Consider the following 7,568-nt stretch of genomic DNA (forward strand, 5'->3'; position numbering starts at 1 on the left):
TGTATGTTGGTTGAGGGTTTTGGACATTTTGACTTTTGTATGAAAGATTTGGATGGAATTTGGTATTCTCATTGTAATATTTGGAATAAGGGGTGCCACTCTTGTATGCTTGGAAAGTATTCACTTGTTCATTTGTTCCCCTACATTTACTTTGGTCATGTCACAAAGTTCCACAACTCTCACATAATCCACTTGGAATTGAGGATGACGCCACCATAGCATTAACATGTTGTTTGGGTGATTTGGAAGCTTCATCAAGCTTAGCCATGGCCTTCTTAAACTTCAAATTGATGCTGTCAATATGAGCACTTAGTTGAGCACCCAATTGTGTGATGGAATCTACCTCATGCTTTCCTCCTCTAGTTGCCTTTCGAGGCCTACTATATTGTGAATTATGAACCGCCATCTCTTCGATTTTAGCCCATGTTTGATTGTCATCAACTTCAATAAACATTCCATTGGATCCCATATTGAGAATGTTACGGGAGTCTTCATATAAACCGTTCCAAAATTGTTGCACAAGGAACCACTCACTAAGTCCATGATGTGGACAAGAACGACAAGTGTCCTTAAATCTCTCCCATGCTTCATACAATGATTCTTCATCTCTTTGCTTGAAGCCGGTGATTTGGGCTCTCAACATATTAGTCTTCTCCGGAGGATATAATTTCTTGTAAAAAGCAAGTGCTAACTTCTTCCATGAATCAATACCAAGGGTGGCCTTGTTTAGGCTCTTCAACCATTGCTTTGCGGTACCGATCAAAAAAAAAGGAAATAATACCCATTGAATTTGGTCTTGAGTAACTCCGGTTTGAGAAATCGCATCACAATAGTCACAAAAGGTCTCCATATGTGAATACGGGTCTTCACTAGGCATCCCTCCAAATTGACTTCTCTCAACTAATTGTATGAATGCAGATTTGGCAATGAAATTACCGGTTAGATGTGGTGGTGTAGGAGTACCATTTGGTAGGTTTTACTCGGTTGGTACGGAATGTGATGAAAATTTAGGTATTGTGGATTGATTTTGTGGTGGATTTTGTATTGGGTTATCCTCTCCTTCTTTTGCAAAAGGGTTGGTAAACTCAATGTTATTTGTTGAATGTCCACAATCTCTCCAATACCTACAACTCTTGAATTTCCTCTAGCAATTCTTGTATTGTTGGTTAAGGTCCTTTCGATTTCAAGATCAATAGGTGATGGATTACCTTGTGATCTCCTAGTCATGCAAAATATCAAACAACTCGAAAATAATTAGAACAACCTTGAGGAGATTGACTTCCCCAAGGTAAAGAAAGACACAACTAAAAACAATTAATGAAAATCAAATCAATTTAACACCGTCCCCGGCAACGGCGCCATTTTTGGTGCGGTTCAAACTCGTCGTCAAACGCTACCAACCAAAACAATATTTATAACTTCAGAAACTACTCTTAGTAAAGAGGTAAGTAAAGGTTGGATCCCAAGGAGCGGGTATTGATGTAGGGTTCTCAATTGTAAATAGCTATGTCTTAGGGTGTCACAATTTGGGTTGAGGTGATGTGTAATCTAAACTAATCAACAAGATGAAAATAAATTAATGAAAACAAACAAAGTAAATAGAGGGGTTGTAAACAAATGATTAAAGGCACTAGGGCGTCATGGGTTCATAGAGGATTCATGGGAGTAGATCATACAAACATGTTTCAATTAGATGCAAGCACTTATTGTTGTGATGGGATCGAGTTAGTGTATATCTTACAATCCCTAAGAAGGTTTGAGTCCCGGAGCCGAGTCGTCTAGACTGTACAATACCTACAAGTCGACTTAGTCTCCTCCTATTCAACTTCTATGCATGCTCTAATGAGGCTCAAGTTGATTTATGTCTTACAAGCCTCATTGAAAAGATAAGAGATGGGTAAAAAATGCAAGGATTCATAGGCTCGCATTTCATCAAACATAACATGTGCATAGGTTGAAATCACAACAAGCAAGCAAATTAATTATGAAAACATATTAGATTAAGCATAGATCAATTCCCATGTTTGTTTCCCCTAATTCCCCACTAAGCCTAGCTAAAGAAACTACTCACTCATGATCAAGTTTAGCATGCTAATAAGGTTGTCAATCATACTAACAAAGCAAAACATGATGAATAAATGAAAGTGATTAACAATAATTAAGCAAGGGTAAAGAAGGAATTATATCTATAAAGATGATCTAAATAATAAAGCAAAGAATAATAGAAGTACTTGATGATTGATGGAAGGTTGTCAATCCTCCAAATAAACCCAAATAATCTTCTAATTACCCAAATAAAAGGAAGAACAATAGAAAAATTAAGGAAAGATTAAGATGTGATTAATATTGATAATTGTATTATAACTAAATTAAGACTAATTTAAGAGAGCATAAGATGGGATTAAGAATTGATTAAGAGTTCATGCTAATCTAGGTAGTACAAAGGGGGTATTTATACTAAATATTAGGTACAAGGATTAGGGTTACTAAGGGCTTAAATGACTATTAAGACCCTAAGAAAACTTGAGGAAATGCTACTCCCGAGGGAAATGCACGGATCCTCGTTGCTAGTCCTGCCATGATCCGCTCGTCCCGTGCTGTGGCACTGGCTGTCCTGTCTTGGGAACCGCTCGGATCAGGAAGGGGACGCTCGGATCCCGGCACTTCAACCCGCTCGCCTTGGGATGAAGGCGCTTGGATCCTTGTAGTGTGGCACGCTCGGATCGTTCTCGGGCCGCTCGGATCCTTGGGCAGAGTCATTTTCTTCTTTAGCTCCTTAACAATCCGCAAGGATCGTGTTGGGGATGCAAAGATCTTTTCATCATTGCCCATTTCACTTTATTTATCTACTTAGGCCTCTAGTGTCGGTCTTCTCTTTGAGGCTTGGTCATTAGATACGATCCATTTAGCTCCATTTTGCCTCATAAATGCAAGGTTATCAATCCTTTCCTACCAAGGACACAAAACCTCAAAGTATATGCAAAATGGAAAACTAAAGATATTAAATGACCCAAATATGTGCTAAAAAGCATAGGAACGAGGTTAATTCGGGGACTAAATGTGCTCAAATATTGGTCACATCAATATCTCCGAGTATTATTAGGATAAATTTAATGGTTACTATTCATGTCTTCGATGTGCTTGTTTCTGTCTCAACCTTGCTTTAATTTCCATCTTAATTTTGAGTCGAATGGACTGTGTTTGAAATGGTTTTAAGCGGCTTATTACTTTGTTTTGGGTAGTTGAATTTTGGGTTGTCTGACACGTGTTTGGTGGCTGATTTGGGTGGTAATGTGAAATGGCGTGCATTAAGTTTGGATACTGGTAACTACTCATGGGGTAGTGAGGCTCTCACCCGCAAAATCCGTATTTTAGATGTGGTGTACAATGTCTCTAATAATGAGCTGGTCAGGACGCAGACCCTTGTGAAGAGTGCCATCGTTCAGGTTGATGCCGCACCCTTTAAACAGTGGTATCTACAACACTATGGTGTTGAAGGTGTTCGTAGAGTTAGGGTTCATGGTGGTTAATGTGAATGATAAAATTTGTTTATGTGTCCGTCTCAAGTACGCTCATAAAATCGTTTTGTATATTACATGTTTTGGTTGCTTGAGTAAGTACTCTTTGGGCGAGTTTTGGACCCGTCTTGTGGGGTGTTGGGCTTGACTGTGGGGCTGACCGTGAGCCTGGCTAGGGCGGCTAGTTGGATGTGGTTGTTGGCCGTGGGCTGACAACACGACCACGGCCTAGCCACGGCTCATGGTGGACCCGGTTGAGTGATGGATTGTGCTTCTTGTTTTCATTCTTCCTTGTTTTGGTGACTAGTGTTGTTTAATTGTTGGGCTCATTAGATGTTGTTTGTTGGGCTCATTATATGTTATTTATTGGCCTCACCTTGTTGTATTTGTTGGGCTCACCTTGTTTTATTTATTGGGCTTAACATGTTTTATTCATTGGGCTTGACATGTTTTATTTATTGGGCTCACGAATGAGTCACATGTGCTTGGTTACATTTTATTCCGAAATTTTACATAACGTAAATTATTCATTACCGCTTGTTATATTTTATTTAACCGTCATGTTTATTTATGAAGTGAGATATTTATTAATATAATACAAGTATGTAAGATTTATTATAAATAACTACTTGTGAAGAGTCGTATTCTTATGATAATACCTTTATTCTATACCTTACTGCTTGACGCATCTTTACGCCTACTTGTGCCGTCCTGCTAAGTATTGGAGGCACCACTCTCGTGCCGTTCTGCCGGGTTTGGTTATCTTATTTCTTCTGCCTCTTTCGGACTGTTTTGCCGATAGTGGGTACTTGACTTCCGTTCTGTCGATCGAGTCTTGGATGCGGACTGTTCTGCCGTATGTCGAATCGGGAACTGTTTTGTCCCAAGAGTCTGACCAGATTTAGACTAGGACTGAGTCTTTGAGATTATCATTGTCGTCCTACCAGGGGAATCATATTTAATGAGTAGTAAAGGTCTTGCTTGGTTATAGACATTGTCATTGTTTGGATGTGAGAGTCTTGGTCCTATCGGATACTAGAGGTGAGATGCAAGCCTTCTAGTTGCGATATGATCGCCGGAATTGATGTTCCCATCCATTCTTATGGGGGTTTGATGTATCACTTATATATATAATTTTATAACTCCTTTTCAGTTGGTTTTAATACGGTTTCCGTGCTAAATATGTCAATTATATGCATTTTACATTAGAATGTCGATACTGTCGCTACTTTTTGTTAAAATGCAGGAATGACACATTTATAAGGTAAAACGAGTGAAGTTGAGCACTGAGGAATTGGCATAGCGCGCAGAATACATGCGGCATGGCACGAGATGAAACACCCCCATCTACCAAGGAGCCTTAACAAGACCTTCGCCAACAGATAAGAACGTTATCATCTCGGTTGCCCGAGTAATAGTAAATATCAAACGTCAATAAAGGAACAATTAAGTTTATTACAACTTACTCAACAAAAAAAAGTCACAACTGATAACAACTATCAACTATGTGATACTATCTCTGCCATGATTCGTGGTAGACTGGTCCCTCCAAAGCACCCAGCTAAGCTCCACAAATCAACCTGGTAAGACCGACTGCTCATCATAATGGATCACGGCTGACACAACACAAGAGAAACACAAACAACACCACACAAGGTCAGTAACTGAAGAACCACACAAACACTAGGTACAACATACATACATCCAACACCACTTCCAATTACCCACCACTCCTCTGACTACCCGAAGGTCAAGTCATGCCAGATTACGGCCGCAACCAGTAATCCACACTGCTAGTGGGGGACCGCAAACATTCCCACCTAAGCCCCGCTCATCAATACCGAGCGCAAACCTATGTTCCTTAATGTGCACATCCCCTTTTGTGGCAGGTTCCACAAGAGGCGAATCAAGGACGTGAAGCCACTCCCGTAAGTGACCCCACTCAGCCGAGGGCATAACTCGTGAACCATAGACAAACATACAACAGCCAACTACAAATCCACACTACCAATAACAATACCAATCCAATTAGAGAATACAATCGACACACTAAACAACCAACAGTACAGAGTAGGAAAACCTACCTTTAGCAATCCGCAACAATACGGCATACGACCATAAGACGACAAGCAACCACCATAACCACCTATTACAAATAGTATGACAAACTCTATTACTACTACCATAATAATAACTAAACTAAGGAAGACGATGATGATGATGACGACATACCTATACACAGCGTTCCGGTGACAAGACCGCTACCTGACTCATACTTCCCGTCCTTATGGTGTCTCAAATCACAAAAGGCTCCAATGGATGAAGATTGGTGAAGGAGAGAGATGTTACGGCAAATAGGTTTAGGAGAAATGAAATAAAAGTGATTTTGGTTTCACGACTCCACGATTTATATTTTACCGCTGAACTCCAGTTATTCTATTGAATATGGGACTTACTCGATCGAGTGGCCTCTACTCGATCGAGTCACAGAGATACTCGATTGAGTGACCCCCGCTAAATCGCGTTTCTCAAACACGAAGGTTATTATGAGGTAAGGTTGAACTAGTAAAGCTTCCAAAGGTCTAGACATGTGTCTAAGGTCAGTCAACGTTGGTCAACGGGTCCCTAACAGGGCAGGTATTACAGTCTTCCTCCCTTAAAAAAAACTTCGTCCTCGAAGTTCAACTCATCAACCCCCACAATTGAAGGTGTAACATGAACTAAGGTAACTGACAATAACCCATCCCGAAAAGAACAAACACAACCATTCCCATATACCACCCATCGTTTTACGCCGACTACTAATCATCATCATCATCTATCTCGCGAGCATGACCAATAAATACCACCTCCTATCGAGTCATCAACCACGTACTATGCACAAAAGGACACACTATCGCAACTGTTACCTCCATTCAACCCACCAATTTTAACACCGCACAACTCTATATACCACACATAACATACCCGTTTGGCACAATCCCTCTACTTAGTCATCCAACAATTAATTATTAACATACAATAAACCGTAAATTACGAGTCCGTTATCCAACAATAGATTCAACATTCATTTAAATCATTCACACGACACTTATTGCACCATAATTTAGCAATTTAATTCACTTAATAAAGTTTTACTTAAACGTACATTACCCTTACACAGCCAAAATATAAATTTTAAGTAAACAAAATGGAGTACAACAACATAGTGAACTTTTACCAAGAATCTATTGTAAACACGATATTTTTGTCAAATTTTTGTCATTTTTTCTCATGCGACATTACTCTTCCCCTCTTAAAAGGAACTTCGTCCCCGAAGTTCACCTTCAAGACGAGATATAAACACTACACGAAATGATAATTCCATACAATCTTGATATTACGAAACACTTTAACATATGGTGAGACCAACAATTACCATATTACCGCATCGATTTTACTCGTAAGATATGATGCATGTAAACAAAGTGAAAACAATCCGAATATGAGTTCATGAAGTGCAGCGCTATCAAACCAATGTATGTGAAAATTATGTAATTTTTTTGAAATATGACTACTCAACACATCACTAGCTTGAAATTATCATTTTCGACAATAAAACTTAACCACCGCTTAGAAAGATTATCGATTAGCTAAAGGCATGACATCATATGAACTAATATAAACCACCGTGATAACACATGTACATAATAAGAAATATAGAAGTATGATTAACAATCACGACATAAGACATAATCAATCAATCTTCCCATAAACTCAAGAGAATTTAGTATTATGGTCAACATGGGGCACTCGATCGAGTCCGGTGATGTATCACTTTTATATACACTTTTATAACTCCTTTCATGTTGTTTTATATACCATTTTCGTGCCTATTATATCATTTATATGCCTTTTATAGTGAATTGTCGATACTGCCGCTTCTTTATGTTTTAATGCAAAAATAACGCATTACGAGGTGAATCAAGTTAAGATGAGCATTGCGGTTATGGCATAGTGGAATACACAGGGGATGACACGAGAAACGAGGAGACTTGAAGAACGAAAGAG

At 39.1% G+C, this 7,568-nt stretch overlaps 1 non-coding gene across 1 annotated transcript; it reads left to right on the top strand.

The window, feature by feature from the left end:
• The first annotated feature begins 536 nt into the window (after positions 1–536).
• Positions 537–643, top strand: LOC141644958 (small nucleolar RNA R71). Its single transcript, XR_012544557.1, has one exon. It is a non-coding gene; the product is annotated as a small nucleolar RNA R71 (small nucleolar RNA).
• The last annotated feature ends 6,925 nt before the right edge of the window (positions 644–7,568 follow it).

The sequence above is a fragment of the Silene latifolia genome, chromosome 2, assembly GCF_048544455.1.
Source record: "Silene latifolia isolate original U9 population chromosome 2, ASM4854445v1, whole genome shotgun sequence".
Lineage (NCBI taxonomy): Eukaryota > Viridiplantae > Streptophyta > Magnoliopsida > Caryophyllales > Caryophyllaceae > Silene > Silene latifolia.